Source organism: Zingiber officinale, unplaced genomic scaffold (genome assembly GCF_018446385.1).
Source record: "Zingiber officinale cultivar Zhangliang unplaced genomic scaffold, Zo_v1.1 ctg72, whole genome shotgun sequence".
Classification (NCBI taxonomy): domain Eukaryota; kingdom Viridiplantae; phylum Streptophyta; class Magnoliopsida; order Zingiberales; family Zingiberaceae; genus Zingiber; species Zingiber officinale.
Window position 1 is genome coordinate 566,706 of NW_024589968.1, and position 23,925 is coordinate 590,630.

Genomic DNA, 23,925 nt, shown 5'->3' on the forward strand with positions numbered 1-23,925 from the left:
ATGTCACTAAGCATGGTAATATACTAAACCAACCTCTGGGCATATAACAATGGGCACCATAGTGAATAGATCAAATCAAGACATACTGATCAAAAAGGTATCAAACCTAGGTCCTGAACATGTGAAACATGGTTATATCACTACCCATGAGCATGATAGATCGGGTACAAGATCAATACGAGATGCAAACAAACAATCAATCAAACAGGTAACATGTATTGGGCAGTGATTAACCGAAACAAATAGGAAACACAATTAATGCAACATATTATTTTCATTACTAAGCATATCAAAGACAATAAGTCAAAAGTACCCGCCTCCAATAGAAAAGTCCAGTTGGATCCAAATCGGACGTCGAGATACTCGTCTCGCGTCAAAGTCCTGAAATACCAATACACAGATATTTTATTTAGCTAAAATTCAAATGAATTGCTAAATAAAATTCTCAACACAATTTAGGGCAAAACCCTGAGTCATAATCATCGACCTACCTAATTTAACACATATAATTTAGTTACTCAACATATATTAAATAACTAAGTCAAACTACTCACTCAATTAGGAAAACCCTAATTATTGATCAACCTTAACTGATAATCAATTAACTTATCCACATTAAGACCTAAATCCACAAATGTTAAACCCAAAAACCTTACCTTTCACTGATCTCCTAGTTCAATCTGTATCACCAACTCCTGCAACCATTCTAACCAACATCTATAATGAAAATAAAAACCCTAAACCTTACCTAAATTTCCAATCCCAGTGACTGCGGGTGAGAGGTTGCTTGGCTGCTGGAATTTGATCAGAGTCGAAGGTAGAATCTAGGGCACAAGTGCAGCACAGTGAGCATAGAGGAATATCTAAGCCCAAATCATAACTGAGATCAACACTCACCTTCAAGGTCACCACATAGCAACGAAATGCTCTCCAAGATCGCAGCTAGGGCAGAGGAAAGATTGGCCGGAGCTAGGGCACGGGGTGGCCGGCAGTGGCGCCGGCTCTGTCCGGTGCGGCGACGACACTCTGCAAAGGAAGAGGCGTCGGCGGTGTGGCTCAGATCCACCGCACAGTGGTCGGCGTTCGCTCTAGGGCACGGCTGGGCGGAGGGGAAGTGGGGTTCGGCTCGGTAGAGAAGAGGAGGAAAGGGGTGTGCGGCGGTGGAGAATCGGCTGTCACTGCACTTCTTCGTGCGGGAAGAAATAACTCGGGTCGGCTCGGTAGAGAAGAAGATGATCGGGGTGGCTCGGTGCGTCGCCGGCGGCTAGGGCACAGGGGAAGGAGGTCGGCGTCGGCAGAGGAGAAGAAGAGATAGGAGAAGAGAGGCGTCGGCGCCGGGCGAGAGGGCTTGGCTTCACAGATAAGAGGAGAGGAGAGGAATTGAAACAGAATAAAAGGAGAAGAAGGGCGCGGGCGGTTAGGGCAAGGAGGAGCACGGCTCGGTGTCGAGGAGAATATGTGAACGGCGACAACCAAAAACGAAGAAAAAGAAAATAAATAAAGAAAAAGGAATTAAGAAATTCCATATTTCCTCATTTAAATAGGGTAGCCAAAATAGGCTTTTCCAGACCCTATTTTTGTCCCCGTTAACTCGTCCGTACGAGCTCCGAAAAATTCGAAAAATTACCGAAAATTCCAGAAATTTCCCTTATTAAGATTCGCTTATTTTCCGGTATTTTACATTTTTCATGAGCTCTGATGTTTCTATGACATTCAAATGAATAATTGGTGTTGGACTCGTGTGACTCTTTCTTAGTTTCATTGCTCTACTTGCCACAAAAGTCTTGCAAACGTGTGACATGAGAACATTTGATGAATTTGTTCTTGTGGCAGACAAATGATGCATATTGAGATACCACTGGAGAATTTCTTCAACGCATATGGATAACTTTTCATTCTTGTTATTATTATAGAATGCAATAAGATTTATTAGATTCATAAAATATGACAAGAATGAACTTTGATTACAACCCTCCTACTTCCATGTGTCTATCAATCTCTTAATCTATTTTCAAAGTGTTGTTTCTGTCATTCATAAGAATCTCTCTATTCTTTAAATTTATAATTTCTGGAATTTATGCTTTGTCTATCGAAATAAATAAACTTCTTTGCTTCATCTATTCGTGCAACCTCTTGCAACGGTAAAATTGTTGTTTTGTGACCAAAAGGTCACGGGTTCGAATCCTGAAAACAACCTCTTGCAAAAAAACAGGATAAGGCTACATACAATGGATCCTTCCTCGAGACCCCGCATAACGGGAGCTTCGTGCACCGGGCTATTTTTTGTTTTTTTTTGTTGCTTCATCTATTCGTGCACTTCTGCATTGGATATATGTTGGTTTTAGTATGTGAGTGCAAACTTTGTAACAGGTACAAATTGGCATGCTCATCGAACTTTACAAACATATTCGACTCGGTGGTCGAGAACAACTATCAGCTTTTTATGGTAGAAAGATTGATTTTGGCAAGTGCCGAAACATATGTGAAAACTTACAAGGAAGATGAAGATGATCTGAGTCTAATAAATGACCCAAAGAATAACAATAAGAACTGTCAAATCCCTGTTTATACCATAGATAATGAGGGAATTGATCGATAGATTCAAGATTTGGCAAATATTCAGATATATGGTCGAACAATAAATGCGTGGGAATGGACTGCTTTAAACATCTAACAAATTGAGTTCGCATGTGGATTTCTTATCATTTTCATACGGTTAGAGAAGATTTCTAGTGATTGACTTGTATCTAAAATGTTTTTGTTTTAGTTCTTGTAATGCTGGTTGTAAAATCAAAATGATTGAGACAATAAGGGTTTTAGATGTGATGATATTGGTTCTACATCTTCCTAATGGTAGTCGTGTAATGTTAAGCTAGTCTTAAAAATAATTAACCAGGCTGAGTAACGTTGAGCATGGGATGACCGATCCGGTCCCACGAAAGTTTTTCACCGGACCCCAAGGTAAATCGGGAAGGGCTCGCGGCGGGCAACCTAGAAGTCCAACATCTTTTAGTTGTGTGCCCCATTTAGAGGAAAAATTCCTGCAAATTCGCCATAGCTGGGGCTCGAACCGTGGGTACATGGGTGATAACCTAGATGCCCTGCCGCTGCACCATAGCCTCGGAGGCTCTATGATTAGGTTGATTGAACACTAATGGCGATGGGATAAATCTCGCGACTCAAAAGTATTCTTCAACATTGCAAATATATACATTCATCAAAAATTATTAAATCATACTTCATAATTCAAATCCTCGCTATAATATTCCTATCAAATTAACTTACTTTTAGGGTGCAAATCTTAGATTTGTTAGTATCAATACAATAAAAAATGTATGATTTGAGCGAACCAATTCAAGACGCGATAAGGCATGCTAGAATTAGTTCAATCTTTGATATAGTGGGCAAAAATGGACTCATTGCTTGTACTCAACCTATCGAGATCATCTAATGGCAAAGATCTATTTGTTAGAGGAACTCGTCATTAACTTGTTAACTTCTTGTAATATATACAAAGAACATCTCTATCTCCAACATGGTAGTTAAATTCTAAGAGATTATTAGCTTTTTGGTTTTATGACATGTATACGAATTGCAAATATAAGTTTGTAACATTAAAAAATAATGGAAATTCTAAATTTATATGGCTTAAGTTAATTGTAAAAAAAAACTTGCACTCAATAAATTAAAACTATTGTAAAGGTAAATGAATGATTCAAAAACCATAAAGATGCATTCTAAAAAAATCGACAAATTATGAGGGATAACAATATTTTTTTTTCTATTACAATAAGAAAAAAAAAATCAAAATGATAGAAATTTCTCAGACTCATAAGTTCAACTGATCAAATGAGATCTAGAAATAACATCATAATTTTATCTTTTTTAAAATTCAAATACAATTTCCACTATCTATATATTCGATAACAAAAATAAATTAAACATTTATGAGAAAATTTAGTGTTTAACTCTGTCACGCCCCAGAGGAGTCCCTGTCCGAGAAAATTTCGGCAGCATCTCCCCTGTACGGTGGACAATCTGAAACTTTTCTACATCTCACAAATACCTCAGCCACAGGCGGTTGGAATAATAACAACAAAATAAAACATCACCACGCAGTTATATATAATCTATTTAGCCTCTGGCTGTCACAACCACGCAGTTAAGATAATTAAACAGTAAAATAATACTCTGACTCGAAATCCATCCTACTCCACTACACTCGTAAAGCTCAAATCCGACGAACTCACCTCTTCTGCCGTCCAGGCAGGCATGTAGTAGAATAAAACCAACTCATACCAAAACCATCAACGATAAGAATCCATACACAATCCATAAGTAAAACCAACACAAGACTAAGTCCAAAACATAGTCAAATAAGAAACAAAACAAAATCAAAAGACAACTACAGCTGGTGGTCTGCAGGGGACTAGCAACTGGAACTCTCTCCTGACAGCATCATCCTGAAATATAACAACAATGGAGGCGGGGTGAGTCCAACACTCAGCAGGTACAATTGATATACAAAGTAGGGAAATAACACCTAGCACTAATCATGCGTACAGTCTCCTGATGAAATAAAGATAAATGCCAAACTGAGGTAAACAGGAGAGAAACTGTACTAACCCTGCCTGAGTATAAGGTCAAACAGTCCGAGTGATATAGAAATCCTGTATGCATGTCAAACATAGGTATCCAAACAATATGCAGCATATAAATGCAGCAACCACAAACATAAACAATAAATACATCATGCATATGATGCCAATCATGCGTCCCGGTCACCCCTGACGCCAGTCGATCATCTCACACAATAGTGAGGCCGAGTGGGTGGGGCTGTGACAACCGTGCACTCTGTCGTCACTGCTCCTGATGAGTGACCGAGTGGACGGGATGCTGTCGGAGTACACCTATCCTCCTACCCCAAATCATAAATGGGGGAGCGCAATGCTCTCAACTCCCGGTACACGATGACGGGGAGGAATCACTGCCGGATAACACGTTGTGTCACACTACCCATGAGCGGACCAACGGTGCCTAACAGAGTCCCTGCTGCAACACACTCTGCCTGAATCGACCACTAACCCATGAGTGGTGGTGTGTGCAGATCCATGTAACTGGCGATGTGCTCAACAATAATGGAGCGGATTATCGCACAGCATGCAATCATGCAAATGGTGCATGACACTAACCATAAAAACATCCTGACCTAATCCATATATATAGAAAAGTGCACCCTAGGTCAACGAATCATATCGAACAAAGGTACACAGAAGGTATAAAATCCTAGGTCCTGAACATGGTGAAGCATGGTATATCACTACCCCCTATAAGCATGTATAAACAAATAAAGTATACATGGGATGCAAATCAAGCAATCAATCAATCATGTATCAGATATTGGGTAGTGACTAACCGAAACAAATAAAGGACATAATTAATGCAACTTGTTAAATTCACTACTATGTATATCAAATGACATAAGTCAAAAGTACCCGCCTCCGATAAGAAATGTCCAATATGGTCCAATCCGACGTCGAGATACTCGTCTCACGTCAAACTCCTGTGTCACCAATATACATACATTTATTTAGCTAGAACTCAACGAATAGCTAAATAAAATCTCAACGACCAATAAGATATGATCCTAATCAGCCTATACATGATCAACAGCATAAATCAAATCCCTATGCTTACCTCAATTCACAGCGGAACAAGTTACTAGAACAAAGTGGATGTTGCTGTCGAGGAATAAATGGCTGTCCGGAGGTAGCTCTTGCTGAAGATCTAGTAATGGTGCTACTGTAAAGTTACTATAAACAACCCCAGTTAGCACAAATAATTCTTACGAGAATTAAGCCCCAAAACACTACAACCTTACCTAAATTCGAAGCCTCAGCAGGTGTTCCACCGTCGGACAACTTGCTGCCAAATGAAGTAATTGCTGTTGGAAAACAAGCACAAATTCCATATCACAAACGAACCAACTCATAGCTAGGAACAACTACACTGTTCGGATCAAGAGCAGAATATCCCAAACCAACAATAACCTGATTCAAGAACAAAATCTACTCATCTTACCTCAACATCTCAGTCGTTCTTGCTACTGAAATCAAAGAGAGTAGCTAGATGGAGTTGCTGCCGGTACCAGGAACAGCCCACAGAAACCTAAATTTCTAAATCCACCGAACATCACAACCCACTGGAATCAATCAACTCAAGGAAAGAATCAAGTGTGAAGATGACTAGAAATCCAATAGATCTTCTACCTCCAAGATCATTGCTAGACGATTTTGTGCCCACGTCGTCAGCCAGGGAAGATGATCGGTAATAATCGGGAAACCGGCAGAAGCAGAGGTGAGGCGGCATAGTGAGGCTCGGCAGATTTAGGGCAAGGAGATTGGTCGACTGTGGCCCAAATCTAGGACAGAGGGAGTCCGAGAAGAACCGGCTGAAAAATTTCGGAATGAAGGAAGAGGAGAGATGGCCGGCACTGCTCGGCGTCGGCGGAGGCACTAGGGCACAGACGCTCCTGCGGTGGATCGGCAGTGGCGTCGGCGTACCAGGAAGGGAAGGAGAATTGGGTTCGGCGTCGGCAGAGAAGAGGAAATCTTCTGTGGGTGTCGGCGCCGTCGACAAGGAAACTAGGGCACAACCGACGACTTGACCAGCAGTGGTTCGCGCTCGTCGGCGCTTGGGCAGACTCAGAGGACGAAGAAACCGCCGGACCGGCGGTTAGGGCACGGCGTCGGGAAGAAGAAGGGAAGAGTTGCGGGGATGGCTCGGGTTCGGCGAGGTGAGGAATAAGAAGAGGAATTAAAGAAATAAAAAGAAATAAAAGAAAAGGAAATGTAAATATAAACATTTCCTCGCTTAAACGGGGTAAACTAAACAGGCTTTTCCGACCCCGTTTTAATCCCCGTTAACTCGTCCGTACGAACTCCGAAAAATCCCCGAAAAATGTCCAAAAATTTCGGAAAATTCCCTTATTCATATTCGCATATTTCTGGTATTTGACATTCTCCCCCACTAATAAAAATTTGGTCCCCAAATTTCGTTATCTACCATCAGCAAGTACTAACAACAGACAAAAAGTATAAATGCTGAACGGTAAACTAAATCACATACCTCAAGTGAAAAGATGGGGATATCGAGCTCAGATAGTATCCTCGAGCTCCCAAGTAGCCTCCTCATCTGAATGATGTTGCCATCCGACTTTAACCAGCCGGACAGTCTTGTTCCGCAACCGACGCTCTTTCCGGTCAAGAATCCGTACCGGAACCTCCTCATATGTAATGTCAGGCTGAACTGGAACTGGAATATCTGCCAGCACATGTGTCAGATCAGGTACGTATCTCCTCAGCATCGATACGTGGAATACATCATGAATGCCTGACAGGGACGATGGTAGTGTCAGTCGGTAAGCTACCGCTCCGATCCTCTCCAAGATCTCGAAAGGGCCAATGTTCCGCGGAGCTAGCTTACCTCTGAAGTCAAATCTCTTCACCCCTTTCGTGGGTGAAACTCGCAGAAATACAGGGTCACCAACAGAGAACTCTAGTGGTCTGCGTCTCCAATCTGCGTAACTCTTCTAGCGGTCCTGCGCCTCTGACATTCTCTATCTGATAGTATGGACCAACACTACATCATGCTAAACTCTATGAGGTCCCAACTACTGGGCCTCTCCACCCTCATCCAAAGGGTGGGTGTCCGACAAGGCCTACCCTACAACGCCTCAAACGGTGCCATCTGGATAACCGAATGAAAGCTGTTGTTGTAATCAAACTCTACTAACGGCAGATGGTCCTCCCAACTGCCTCCGAAATCCATAACACATGACCTCAGCAGATCCTCTAAAGTCTGAATGGTCCGCTCTAACTGTCCATCTGTCTGTGGATAGAAAGCTGTACTGAAACGGAGCTGTGTGCCCAAGGCCTGCTGCAGACTCTGCCAGAAACGAGACGTGAACCGTGGATCTCTATCCGAAATGATACTCAATGGAACACCATGTAGTCTGATAATCTCTCGGCAATACAGATCTGCCAATCGATCCAGGGAATCAGTCCTCCGAATCGCTAAGAAGTGCGCGGATTTGGTTAATCGATCTACGATTACCCAAATCGCGTCATGGCCTCGTCGTGTCCTCGGCAATCCTACTATAAAGTCCATGGTAATGTGATCCCACTTCCACTCAGGAATAAGAATTCGTTGAAGTAATCCTGTAGGTCTCTGGTGTTCAGCCTTCACCTGCTGACAGACAAGACATCTAGCTACGAAATCCGCGATGTCTTTCTTCATGCCGTTCCACCAGTAGGAACGCCTCAAGTCTCGATACATACGGGTCCCGCCTGGATGGATCGCAAATCGAGAATGGTGTGCCTCCTGAAGTAGCTCCTGTAAGACCGGATGAGACTGAGGTACGCATAATCTTCCTCGGAAGTATATAACACCCTCCTCGTCTCGTGTGAACTCGGTCTGCTGCCCGGAAGCTATCTGACTGTAAATAAACTACAAATACTGATCAGCAGCCTATGGCTCTCGTATCCCTGTCCTGATCAACGACTGAGCACCCATGGTACCAAAGTACCCTACTCTGTCTGTCCTTACCCCTCAAGGACCAAATCGGAGGAACCTTAAATCAAGTCTGTGACCACAACTCGGTGGCAAACTAAAGTCCCTCCGGACTTCCTGCTAAGCGCATCGGCAACCACATTAGCTCTCCCCGGGTGATAGCTAATGATACAATCATAATCCTTCAGGAACTCCATCCATCTCCTCCGTCGGAGATTAAGTTCCTTCCAAGTAAATAGATATTTGAGACTCTTATGGTCAGTGAGAATCTCAAATGTAATGCCATATAAATAATATCGCCAAATCTTCATGGAAAAAATAATGACGACTTGCTCCAGATCATGTACAGGGTAGTTCTTCTCATGTTCCTTCAATCGACGAGAAGCATAGAAGACTACCATATCGTGCTGCATCAGAACAGCGCTCAACCCTGAATAGATGCGTCGGTGTAGAGGACATATCCGTCCTCTCCAGAAGGTAACACCAAAATCGGAGCCGACACTAGTCTCCGCTTTAACTCCTAGAAGCTGGTCTTGTCATCCTTAGTCCAAGTGAACTTCACGCCTTTCCAGGTCAGACGTGTCAGTGACATAGCTATCCGAGAGAAACCCTCAACGTATCTCCGGAAGTATCGAGCCAAACAAAGGAAGTTGCGAGCCTCTTCTATAGACTCCATCTACTCCCAACGGTAACAACCTCGTCCTCCTGTGGAACCACGGTATACTCCTACTGGTGACCGTGTGTCTCAAACATCTCACAGAAGACAACCAAAATACACACTACTGAACTTCACATAAAGACGTTTCCATCGAAACATCTCTAGAACTATGCAAAGATAGTGTACGTGATACACCTCATATCAGGAATAAAACACCACATCATCAAAAACGATAACGAATTCCGATCCAATATCCTAGGGATACCCAAATCATCTAGTCCATGAAAACATCTAAGGCTCCTCAAGCCCTAATGGTAAAACCAATACACATAATGTCCGTATCACAGACATTCCCAATCCATAAGATCCTCGACAATAAATCTGAAATATGATCACCAACGATATAAAACATCTAAGCATAGATCCTCCAGTGTGAGAGCAACGCTCCATCACAGAAAATACCACATATGTGGGAGCAACGCTCTACCACAAGACATCCTCAATATGTAGGAGTAACACTCCACTACAAATAATCTGAAATATGTATCGCAATAAATATAGGGGCAATGCTTCGCTACAAGCAATCCGTAATATGTGGGAGCAACTCTCCACCACAAAATAATACATAAGTACCCCAAGGAACCTAACTATCCAGCTAGAGACTGTACAAGATCTCTCTACCATAAATCACTGTGGTTAGCCTAGGCTATAACAACCTAGTAACCTAATCAAATCCATCATCAACTCTATCAGCATCCTAGTGTGTCATCCACTGATAGGAGAATTAGTTGATGAGTTAATCCAACAAATGACATAATGCAGTCACTCCACATTCTGCATTCAGCATAAGTAGAATCATCATGCTGCCACCAATATATACCTAGCACACGTGCTCACACAACATATGTACATATCACAACTCAGATTAAATCGACAAAATGCCTCCATCAAAACACCACCGATGTACTATACTACAACTCGGATTTAATCGACAATATCTTCAATAATACATCCAGATACATACACCGAACTACATATCTATGATCCACAAGGAACCTTCAAACCATATCAGAACATGGATACATATACTACTTGCAAATGGACCGTCCACCATAGGACTCCTACAACACATAACAATCATAATATACATGCAACATAGACATGCAAAATCAGCATACCAGCTCAACCAAAGAGACCAACCTTATGCTACCAACACTCATGGGTTACGGGTATATCTAAACAAAATTCATGCATATGTATCAAGCATGAATACATCAATCAAAAGCAACCCAAAATAAAGCAGTCTAATCATCCAGTAACAACCCTGCTCTAGGTTCAAAGGAACTAATATCGGACAAGGAAGATATACACCATGGTATAACATTGCAAGTCAATGTCGTACACTACCAAGACTATATCTAATGGGGAAATTTTTATCATCTTAAATCCAAATGTACTCTCCCAGTATACACTAGTAATGATTGTATCCCATAAGTGTTAAGCAATTAGCTCTACACTTCCTTACATCAGCGGGGTCACATATCCAAATGCACTTTCTGAGTCATCCAACCGGGTATATACAGTCCATGGTCAAAGTCTTCATGGAATAGGATACATCGATCCTCTATAAACTATCCAAGCCGACAATGGTATATGGCTAAATCAGTTCTTTCCACCTGATCACCAACTATAATCATCAAACCTGTGAATATCATACATGACACTCACTATGTCACCATCAACGACAACCCAAATAATAAATCATCAAAATAGTTATCCACTAATAGATCATCAAACAACCACATAACATTTACTCTCATAAATCATTAGAAATCAACACATCACAATATCTGATCTCCCAATATTCCTCAACCTCAAATCATTCTCAACAATGATCAAACATGGTAACTCCCAATGAAACAATTTTCATCGTATCAGGTACCCTAATATCCAAAAGATACGAGTATAAAAACTCTACTGGCTAAGTCCACAGGAATATATAGGTATCATCCATTACCCAGCTAACAATAGCAGAGGCTGGTATGTGCCTCCAACTCCTACTAGTAGTAACAGAAACTAAAACTACTGGTGGTATGATATGAAAAATCACCAGAGACTATAATCCTTGATCTCTATTAGGGTCGACCATGATCAGTGGCTAACCCATCACATGTAATATGGCTACAACAACCAGACAGGTAATAAAGATAAAGTGCTAATAGATGTCATAACTATCATAAAATAAACATCATACCTATTTGCCGTCTGGAGATGTTCCATCGCTGTCCAGTCCCCAACTTCTGACCTCAAAATTCCGAACGAGAAAATCGTCGGAAATCCATATAAATCCGAAACGGAAATCCGAAACATAACCATATCGAAAATCCAAAAATGCCAAGTTTGACTCGTAAACCTGGCTAACCAAATATCCAGAATACCAACAACAGGTATCCGATCAATCTCCAGAACACCAAAAGCAGGTATCATAACCCGCTCTGATACCAAATAAATTGGTATCAGATAAATCTCAAAAATTCATAATACAAAAATCCAACAAGTATCGCCAAACATGGCGCTCTGATACCAAGTAAATAAATTGGTATCAGGTTATCCCAAACATCCAAAATACGAAAACAAAAGATCGTAAAACCTGGCTCTGATACCACTAAATTGTCACACCCCAGAGGAGTCCCTGTCCGAGAAAATTTCGGCAGCATCTCCCCTGTACGGTGGACAATCTGAAACTTTTCTACATCTCACAAATACCTCAGCCATAGGCGGCTGGAATAATAACAACAAAATAAAACATCACCACACAGTTATATATAATCTATTTAGCATCTGGCTGTCACAACCACGCAGTTAAGATAATTAAACAGTAAAATAATACTCTGACCCGAAATCCACCCTACTCCACTACACTCGTAAAGCTCAAATCCGACAAACTCACCTCTTCTGCCGTCCAGGCAGGCATGTAGTAGAATAAAACCAACTCATACCAAAACCATCAACGATAAGAATCCATACACAATCCATAAGTAAAACCAACACAAGACTAATTCCAAAACATAGTCAAATAAGAAACAAAACAAAATCAAAAGACAACTACAGCTGGTGGTCTGCAGGGGACTAGCAACTGGAACTCTCTCCTGATAGCATCATCCTGAAATATAACAACAATGGAGGCGGGGTGAGTCCAACACTCAGCAGGTACAACTGATATACAAAGTAGGGAAATAACACCTAGCACTAATCATGCGTACAGTCTCCTGATGAAATAAAGATAAATGCCAAACTGAGGTAAACAGGAGAGAAACTGTACTAACCAGGACCTGAGTATAAGATCAAACAGTCCGAGTGATATAGAAATCCTGTATGCATGTCAAACATAGGTATCCAAACAATATGCAGCATATAAATGCAGCAACCACAAACATAAACAAATAATGCATCACGCATATGATGCCAATGATGCGTCCTGGTCACCCCTGACGCCAGTCAACCATCTCACACAATAGTGAGGCCGAGTGGGTAGGGCTGTGACAACCGTGCACTCTGTCGTCACTGCTCCTGATTGGTGACCGAGTGGACGGGATGCTGTCGGAGTACACCTATCCTCCTACTCCAAATCATAAATGGGGGAGCGCAATGCTCTCAACTCCCGGTACACGATGACGGGGAGGAATCCCTGCCGGATAACACGTTGTGTCACACTACCCATGAGCGGACCAACGGAGCCTAACAGAGTCCCTGCTACAACACACTCCGCCTGAATCGACCACTAACTCATGAGTGGTGGTGTGTGCAGATCCATGTAACTGGCGATGTGCTCAACAATAATGGAGCGGATTATCGTACAGCATGCAATCATGCAAATGGTGCATGGCACTAACCATAAAAACATCCTAACCTAATCCATATATATAGAAAAGTGCACCCTAGGTCAACGAATCATATCGAACAAAGGTACACAGAAGGTATAAAATCCTAGGTCCTGAACATGGTGAAGCATGGTATATCACTACCCCCTATAAGCATGTATAAACAAATAAAGTATACATGGGATGCAAATTAAGCAATCAATCAATCATGTATCAGATATTGGGTAGTGACTAACCGAAACAAATAAAGGACATAATTAATGCAACTTGTTAAATTCACTATTATGTATATCAAATGACATAAGTCAAAAGTACCCGCCTCCGATAAGAAATGTCCAATATGGTCCAATCCGACGTCGAGATACTCGTCTCGCGTCAAACTCCTGTGTCACCAATATACGTACATTTATTTTGCTAGAACTCAACGAATAGCTAAATAAAATCTCAACGACCAATAAGATATGATCCTAATCAGCCTATACATGATCAACAGCATAAATCAAATCCCTATGCTTACCTCAATTCACAACGGAACAAGTTACTAGAACAAAGTGGATGTTGCTGTCGAGGAATAAATGGCTATCCGGAGGTAGCTCTTGTTGAAGATCTAGTAATGGTGCTACTGTAAAGTTACTACAAACAACCCCAGTTAGCACAAATAATTCTTACGAGAATTAAGCCCCAAAACACTACAACCTTACCTAAATTCGAAGCCTCAGCAGGTGTTCCACCGTCGGACAACTTGCTGCCAAATGAAGTAATTGCTGTTGGAAAACAAGCACAAATTCCATATCACAAATGAACCAACTCATAGCTAGGAACAACTACACTGTTCGGATCAAGAGCAGAATATCCCAAACCAACAATAACCTGATTCAAGAACAAAATCTACTCATCTTACCTCAACATCTCAGTCGTTCTTGCTACTGAAATCAAAGAGAGTAGCAAGATGGAGTTGCTGCCGGTACCAGGAACAGCCCACAGAAACCTAAATTTCTAAATCCACCGAACATCACAACCCACTGGAATCAATCAACTCAAGGAAAGAATCAAGTGTGAAGATGACTAGAAATCCAATAGATCTTCTACCTCCAAGATCATTGCTAGACGATTTCGTGCCCACGTCGTCAGCCAGGGAAGATGATCGGTAATAATCGGGAAATCGGCAGAAGCAGAGGTGAGGCGGCATAGTGAGGCTCGGCAGATTTAGGGCAAGGAGCTTGGTCGGCTGTGGCCCAAATCTAGGACAGAGGGCGTCCGAGAAGAACCGGCTGAAAAATCTCAGAATGAAGGAAGAGGAGAGATGGCTGGCACTGCTCGGCGTCGGCGGAGGCACTAGGGCACAGACGCTCCTGCGGTGGATCGGCAGTGGCGTCGGCGTCGCAGGAAGGGAAGGAGAATTGGGTTCGGCGTCGGCAGAGAAGAGGAAATCTTCTGTGGGTGTCGGCGCCGTCGACAAGGAAACTAGGGCACAGCCGACGGCTTGACCAGTAGTGGCTCGCGCTCGTCGGCGCTTGGGCAGACTCCGAGGACGAAGAAACCGCCGGACCGGCGGTTAGGGCACGGCGTCGGGAAGAAGAAGGGAAGAGTTGCGGGGATGGCTCGGGTTCGGCGAGGTGAGGAATAAGAAGAGGAATTAAAGAAATAAAAGAAAAGGAAATGTAAATATAAACATTTCCTTGCTTAAACGGGGTAAACTAAACAGGCTTTTCCGGCCCCGTTTTTATCCCCGTTAACTCGTCCGTACGAACTCCGAAAAATCCCCGAAAAATGTCCAAAAATTCCGGAAAATTCCCTTATTCATATTCACATATTTCTGGTATTTTACATTTAATCATTTATTTATATTTATTCGATATGAGTTAAATAAATAAGCTTGATTAATTCATTAAAAAAATAAATAAATTTCTTAAAAACAAAGATTTTAAATTATTCAAAAATTATATTCACAAAAAAAACTTGTAAACTATATTTATTAACAAACTTGTTATTAAATTTGTAAATAATTTTTTTTTAAAAAAAACTGTAATATTAAACTCATTAATCAAATAAATAAACTTTAAAATATAAAAATTTTAACCAATCAATCTCAAATTAAAAATGTAATAATATCTAAATATATATAGATTTTGTTTGGCCTGACATGATATATATTTTGTGTTTATATAAATTTTATAATAGCATACACATTGGGCTGGTAGCTGAGTTGTGTGGGTATATAGTAGAACTAGGAACAAAATTTCATTAAATTTTCTTAATAATTTATAATTAGGGATGTCAAAAATAAATCTTATCCGTAAATCCAAGTCAACCCGAAAAATATCCCACTTGAATTAGAAATTTTCATATTCAGATCGGAGGATTTTTAAGTTGTACTAGGATTGGATCGGAGTCCAGATTGACTAGGATTGGCCTAAATTTAGGATTTAATAAATCTTTTTATAATTAAATCAAATTTTATTTTTAAAATTATGAATATCAATATTAAAGCAAGTATAATAATGATAAATTATTGAGATAAAAATAAAAAATTATAATAAAAATAACAAGCAAAAAATTATTGTTAATTAAGTTATTCAAGTTGGTCGAATTATTTAGATTCATATTTAAAGATTTCGAATTGTATTCAGATTGGGGTTAGGTTCGAATTAATTTTTTTTTATAAAATCTTTGCTTCAAGCCGAACTTTTATAAAATCATTGCTTCCAGCCGAATTAATTGGTATTCGAGTGATACAGGTGTTTTATGTGTTTTATTCCCTAAGGATTAAATGTCCTCCCTATTAGAAAGTTGTTTGATAAGTGATTTATTTTTTCTTGGGCGGAGTAAAATCATTTTTTCTTACCAAATAAAAAAAAACACTAATTAAGTTATTTCGATTAAATTGAATAACTTAATAAAATTTAAAATTTTAATTAAATAATTTCAAAATTTCATTTAAGAAAACATGAATTTATTCAATTCTAATTTTAAAATTCCTTATTCATTAAATTCAATTATTTGTATGTGTTTTGTATTTATTTTTAAATATATAAAATTTTAAGATTTAATTTCATGGATTGTAATTAATAATTTAAAAATAAATTTAATTTAATATAAAAATTTAATTTAACTTGGTCGGGTGCGCCGAACCCCTACAATAGTGCAACATAGGGATGACACGCGAAGGATCCAATAGCAAGCTACTGTAACGATCCCTCCCCAAAGAAAAATTAATTTAATATTATAGTGAACCAATGGTCCACGTATCAGATATTAAACTGATAAGAACAGATACTACACTTGATCTTAGCCAAAAGGCCGAGAAAGGTATGAATGAGAAAGTGTCATAGCCTCTTCTTTTATAGCACTAGTTCCACTCCGTTAATCAAAAACAAACGATATGGGACTAAATTCTAAACCCTAAACTCTAAACTCCATCTAGTATAAAAGGTCATTACAGTTTTTTTTTGTTTGTAAATAGAGGCGAGAGTACAACTCCACCTAGTCTAAATGGCCATTAGAGTTTTTTTTAAGAAGAGGTGAGAGTACACTGCAAATCGTGATCTTTCTCACGTCTCCTTCTCCTTGGCCGCAGAAAAGAAAGGAGAGTCTTGTTGCTTGCGATTTTGTTCTGGAGGCAATTAAGGTTTGTTGCTTCGTCGCTGCAGCTGCGTCGACAAGCAGGACATCTCCTCCGTCGATCACCCTCTCTCCGCCTCGTTCCCTCATCAACTGATCAAATTCTTCGGCGAAGCTGTTTGTGGGTTTGATCCCCCCGATTCGCTCGGCTCGTCACTAGTCAGTTTCAGATGTCGATCCTATAGGAAATGGGAACGTTGGAACATGTCCACTTCCCCACTACTCTTAATGGAAAAGTCCATTATATCCTTGGGTTATTTTCCTTAATAAGGAGTGCATCCAAGGATCATGGGGAACGATTCACAATGTAGAGAAAGGGACAACGAGAGAGTGAGAAGAATATCTGAGACGGTGAGATTTGGTTCGTGGAATTGTGGAGGGCTTTCCAATCCTATGATTTCTCTTCCGGCAGCAAGTCCAATCGTCGTCGATTGTAGATCTGTGGGAGATCGTTGTAAGTGTTTACCATTTTAATTCGTTTTGATTCATGCATTTAGAGTATCAACAATGGTATCAGAGCACATAGTTAGATATAAATGCAAGACAAATCTCCTGTTTAAAATTGCTACCCCTTCCTTTTGCTCTTGTTTGCTGTCGCTCCGATCGATTTTGTTTCCTGTTGCCAACACATGGAAAGATAGCGTCCATGTTGCGAACTTCCCCAATTGTCGACGTCGTAGGCCTTGAGGGACACCCACGGAGTTTGCCTCTGATTTGGGCGGTGGCTGTGCTCATGGCCGCCACTCGCAGAGGCCTTGCATCGTTAGCATCGGAGGGCTATCGCCAAAGACTTCCCCTGGTTTCTGGTCATTAACATTTTTTTTTGCATGTTTTAGTGTGTGCGAGATCAAAGGAAAACTTTTTATCATAGTAAAAAGTCTTATTCAAATCAATAACCGAGTCACCATTGCCAGCATGCCCTCTTTTCAATTTTCAGACATGATCAATCGTACTGTCAAATATTTTGAGGAGGAAGTCTCAATTCATGCATCTTACTCTTGAGGTTTTGGTGGTTCTCATTTGATATGCTGGGTTCATCCTATTGAACTCGTTTTGTTTCTTTTATATCTACTTGCAATAGCCTGGAGGGATGAGATGTGGAAAGTCAATCTTACTTTGGCCTTTGTGCTTCCTTCTCCCATTGCAAAATATATTAAAGAACTTTGTTGCCTACTTTCCCAACTCTGTTGCTTCCTGGTATGAAAGCGCCTTAACATGTTAGTTAATCTAACCCGCAAGCTAATCACCCCTCGAGTTATTCTCCTATAGTTCGGGCCCTCCGTAGACCGTAGGGTTAGGGTTTTCCCATGGTCTTTCATTTGGCCTGTTCTTTCAGTGATCTATTTAACAGTTTGACTGAACGAGCCTATTTATCCAAAGCATTGGTCTGGAGTTATTCATGATCATCGAGATGGTAACAACATTGTGCTCCCGGTACACATCCCAAGCGTGCCCTATCATTGTGCCCTCGTTGCATATCCCAAGCGTGCTGGATAGGGCGGTAAATGAACCAATTGTTCACAAATAAGTTTGGTGTTCAACTTAATAAGGAATTTTTATGTTCATTCAATATAACACAATTTTAATTAATTGGACATGCTTCAATAACTTACGAATAAATTTGAACAAGTATATTCGTGAATAATAATCATCAATAACTTTTTTATAAACATGTTAAATAAATAAAATAAAATAAAATAATTAAATTTAATAAATAATTATATAAGTTTCAAACAATAAATAAGTTTGTTCTTGTGTGATAGTACAACGGTAGGGCACTTTTATAGTTTCCTAAATATTTAAGGATCGAGTTTAAATCTCGGTGAATTAATGGATGAATTTTCTCTAATGGGCGATTGATCTAAGAACACTAGATTGATGGACCGGTGGAAAATGTTTATGGCTGGATTGACCATTTAAACAAACCAACCTCAAGCCTAACTTGAATTAAACTCTACCCCACGATGTATCCAAATTGGTATTCGGATGATACAGGTGTTTTTCTTGTTTTATTCCCTACAGATTAATTAAATGTCCTCCCTAGTATAGAAAGTTGTTTGGTACATGATTTATCTTTCTTGGGCGGAGTAAAATCATTTTTTCTTACCAAATTAATAAAAACACACTAATTAAGTTATTTCGATTAAATTGAATAACCTAATAAAATTTTAATTAAATTATTTCAAAATTTCATCTAAGAAAACATCAATTTATTCAATTCTAATTTTAAAATTTCTTATTCATTAAATGAAAAATAATAATTTAATCAATAAAAAAATTCAATTATTTTTTGTGTTTTGTATTTATTTTTAAATATATAAAATTTTAAGATTTAATTTCTTGCACTATAATTAATAATTTAAAAAAAACCTTAATTTAATATAAAATTTAAATTTATCTTGGTCGGGTGCGTCGAACCTCTACAATAGTGCAACACAGGGATGACACGCGAAGGATCCAATAGCAAGCTACTGTAATGATCCCTCCCCAAAATAAAAATTAATTTAATATCATAGTGAACCAATGGTCCACGTATCGGATATTAAACTGATAAGAACAGATACTACACTTGATCTTAGCCAAAAGGCCGAGAAAGGTATGAATGAGAAAGTGACATAGCCTCTTCTTTTATAGCACTAGTTCCACTCCGTCAATCAAAAACAAACGATATGGGACTAAATTCTAAACCCTAAACTCTAAACTCCACCTAGTATAAAAGGTCATTACAGTTTTTTTTGTTTGTAAATAGAGGCGAGAGTACAACTCCACCTGGTATAAATGGCCATTAGAATTTTTTTTTTTTTAAGAAGAGGCGAGAGTACAACTACAAACCGTAATCTTTCTCACGTCTCCTTCTCCTTGGCCACGGAAAAGAAAGGAGAGTCTAGTTGCTTATGATTTTGTTCTGGAGGCAGTTAAGGCTTGTTGCTTCCTCACTGCAGCTGCGTCGACAAGCAGGACATCTCCTTCGTCAGTCAACCTCTCTCTGCCTCACTCCCTCGTAAGCTGATCAAATTCTTTACCTAAGGTGTCTATAGGTTTGATCCCCCGATTCGCTCGGCTCGTCACTAGTCGGCTTCAAATGTCGATCCTATAGGAAATGGGAACGTAGGAGCATGCCCACGTTCCCCACTACTCTTAATGGAAAAGTCCATTATATCCTTGAGTTATTTTCCTTTATAAGGGGTGCGTCCAAGGATCATGGGAGATGATTCACAGTGTAGAGAAAGAGACAACGAGAGAGTGAGAAGAATATTTGAAACGGTGAGCTTTGGTTCATGGAATTGTGGAGAGCTTTCCAATCCTATGATTGCTCTTCTGACAGCTAGTCCAATCGTCGTCAATTGTAAATCTGTGGGAGATCGTTGTAAGTGTTTACCATTTTAATTCATTTTGATTCGTGCATTTAGAGTATCAACAATGGTATCATAGAACATAGTTAGTTATAAATGCATGACAAATCTCCTACTTAAAATTTCTACCCCTTCCTTTTGCTCTCTTTTCCTGCCGCTCCGGTCAATTTTGTTGCCTGCTGCCAACACATGGAAAGATAGCGTCCATGTCGCAAACATCCCCAATTGCCGACGTCGTAGGCCTTGAGGAACACCCACAAAGTTTGCTCTGATATTGGCCGGTGGTTGTGCTCATGGCCGCCACTCGCAGAGGCTTTGCGTCATTAGCGTCGGAGGGCTATCGCCAAAGACTTCCCCTGGTTTCTGGTCACTAACATTTTTTTTTGCTTGTTTGAGTGTGTGCGAGATCAAAGGAAAACTTTTTCTCATAGTAAAAAGTCTTATTTCAATCAATAACCAAGTAACCATTACCAGCATGCCCTCTTTTCAATTTTCAAACATAATCAATCGTATTGTCAAATATTTTGAGGAGGAAGTCTCAATTCATGCATCTTACTCTTGAGGTTTTGGTGGTTCTCATTTGCTATGCTGAGTTCATCCTATTGAACTCGTTTTGTTTCTTTTATATCTACTTGCAATAGCCTGGAGGGATGAGATGTGGAATGTCAATCTTAGTTTAGCCTTTGTGCTTCCTTCTCCCATTGCAAAAATATATTAAAGAACTTTGTTGCCTACTTTCCAAAGTCTGTTGCATCCAGGTATGAAAGCGCCTTAACATGTAAGTTAATCTAACCCACAAACTAATCACCCCTCGAGTTATTCTCCTATAGTTTGGGCCCTCCATAGACCGTAGGGTTAGGGTTTTCCCATGGTCATTCATTTGGCATGTTCTTTCAGTGTGACCGAACAATTTACTTGTCAGTTTGACTGAGAGAGACTATTTATCCAAAGCATTGGTCTGGAGTTGGTTCAAGATCATCGAGATGGTAACAACATTGTGCTCTCGGTACACATCCCAAGTGTGCCCTATCATTGTGCCCTCGTTGCATATCCCAAGCATGCCAAATAAGGCGGTAAATGAACCAATGGTTCAAAAATAAGTTTGGTGTTCAATTTAATATGAAATTATTTATGTGCGTTCAATACAACACTATTTTAATTAATTGGACATGCTTCAAACATTTATGAATAAATTTGAACAAGTATATTGGGGAATAATGATCATCAATAACTTGTCTATAAACATGTTAAATAAAATAAAATAAAATAAAATAATTAAATTTAATAAATAATTGAATAAGTTTCAAACAATAAATAAGGTTGTTCTTGTGTAATAGTACCATGATAGGACAGTTTTAGTTTCCCAAATATTTAAGGATCGAGTTTAAATCTCAGTGAATTAACGAATGAATTTTCCCTAATGGACGATTGATCTAAGAACATTGGATTGATGGACCGGTGGAAAATTTTTTGGCTGGATTGACCATCCCAGGATTAGTCAGCGAAAGTTGAGTACTTGATACTAATTCAATTGAGAACTTGATAACATTTAAATGAACCAACCTCAAGCCAAACTTGAACCAAACTCTACCCCCACGGTGTAGCCAAATTGGTATTCGGGTGATACAGGTGTTTTACATGTTTTATTCCCTAAGGATTAAATGTCCTCCCTATTAGAAAGTTGTTTGGTATATGTTTTATCTTTCTTGGGCGGAGTAAAATCCTTTTTTCTAACCAAATTAAAAAAATAAACCACACTAATTATGTTATTTCAATTCAATTGAATAACTTAATAAATTTAAAATTTTAATTAAATTATTCCAAATTTCATCTAAGAAAACATCAATTTATTCAATTCTAATTTTAAAATTTCTTATTCATTAACTAAAAAATAATAATTTAAACGGTAAAAAATTCAAATTTTTTATTTGTTTTGTATTTATTTTTAAATATTTAAAATTTTAGATTTAATTTCATGCATTGTAATTAATAATTTAAAAATAAACTTAATTTAAAATTTTAATTTAACTTGGTCAGGTGTATCAAACCCTTGCAATAGTGCAACACAGGGATGACACGTCAAGGATCCAATAGCAAGCTACTGTAATGATCACTCCCAAAACAAAAATTAATATAATATCATAGTGAACCAATGGTCCACGTATCAAATATTAAACTGATAAGAACAGATACTACACTTGATCTTAGCCAAAAGGCCGAGAAAGGTATGAATGAGAAAGTGACATAGCCTCTTCTTTTATAGCACTAGTTCCACTCCGTCAATCAAAAACAAACGATATGGGACTAAATTCTAAACCCTAAACTCTAAACTCCACCTAGTATAAAAGGTCATTACAGTTTTTTTTGTTTGTAAATAGAGGCGAGAGTACAACTCCACCTGGTATAAATGGCCATTAGAGTTTTTTTTTCAGACGAGGCGAGAGTACACTACAAACCGTGATCTTTCTCATGTCTCCTCCTTGGCCGCGGAAAAGAAAGGAGAGTCTTGTTGCTTGCGATTTTGTTCTGGAGCTAGTTAAGGTTTGTTGCTTCGCCGCTGCAGCTACGTCGACGAGCAGGGCCTCTCGTCCGTCGGTCACCCTCTCTCCATCTCACTCCCTCGTAAGCTGTTCAAATTTTTCACCGAAGTTGTCTGTGGGTTTGATCCCCCGATTCGCTCATCTCGTCACTAGTCCGCTTCAGATGTCTATCCTATAGGAAATGGGAACGTGGGAACATGCCCACGTTCCCCACTACTCTTAATGGAAAAGTCCATCATATCCTTGGGTTATTTCCCATTAGAAGGGGTGCGTCCAAGAATCATGGGGGATGATTCACGGTGTAGAGAAAGAGACAACGAGAGAGTGAGCAGAACATCTGAGACGGTGGGATTTGGTTCGTGGAATTGTGGAGAGCTTTCCAATCCTATGATTGCTCTTCCGACCGCAAATCCAATCTTCGCTGATTGCAGATCTGCGAGAGATCATTGTAAGTGTTTACCATTTTAATTCGTTTTGATTCATGCATTTAGAGTATCAACAATGGTATCAAAGCACATAGTTAGTTATAAATGCATGACAAATCTCCTGCTTAAAATTGCTACCCCTTCCTTTTCCTCTTGTTTGTTGCCGCTCAGATCGATTTTGTTGCCCGCTGCCAACACATGGAAAGATAGCGTCCATGTCACGAACTTCGCCAATTGCCGACGTCGTAGGCCTTGAGGGACACCCACGGAGTTTGTCTCCGATTTGGCCTATGGCTTGGCTCATGGCCGCCACTCGCTGAGGCTTTCCGTCATTAACATCAGAGGGCTATCGCAAAAGACTTCCCCTGATTTCTGGGCACTAACATTTTTTTTTTACTTGTTTTTGTGTTTGCGAGATCAAAGGAAAACTTTTTCTCATAGTAAAAAGTCTTATTCCAATCAATAACAAGTCACCATTGCCAGCATTCCCTCTTTTCAATTTTCAGACATGATCAATCGTACTATCAAATATTTTGATGAGGAAGTCTCAATTCATGCATCTTACTCTTGATGTTTTAGTGGTTCTCATTTGATATGCTGGGTTCATCCTATTGAACTCGTTTTGTTTCTTTTATATCTACCTACAATATCCTGGAGGGAAGAGATGTGGAAAGTCAATCTTACTTTGGCCTTTGTGCTTCCTTCTCCCATTGCAAAATATATTAAAAAACTTTGTTGCCTACTTTCCCAACTCTGTTGCTTCCTGGTATGAAAGTGCCTTAACATGTTACTTAATCTAACCCGCAAGCTAATCACCCCTCGAGTTATTCTCCTATAGTTCGGGCCCTCCGTAGACTGTAGGGTTAGGGTTTTACC

General features: G+C 39.6%; 3 non-coding genes and 1 pseudogene across 3 annotated transcripts; 1 reads left to right on the forward strand and 3 right to left on the reverse strand.

The window, feature by feature from the left end:
- LOC122037662 overlaps positions 1–23,925 on the forward strand; it is a 48,732-nt pseudogene that overhangs the window by 19,127 nt on the left and 5,680 nt on the right.
- LOC122037669 lies at positions 16,227–16,423 on the reverse strand. Its single transcript, XR_006127691.1, has one exon. It is a non-coding gene; the product is annotated as a U2 spliceosomal RNA (small nuclear RNA).
- Positions 19,134–19,331, reverse strand: LOC122037700. The gene has a single exon (XR_006127713.1). It is a non-coding gene; the product is annotated as a U2 spliceosomal RNA (small nuclear RNA).
- Positions 22,117–22,313, reverse strand: LOC122037702. Its single transcript, XR_006127715.1, has one exon. It is a non-coding gene; the product is annotated as a U2 spliceosomal RNA (small nuclear RNA).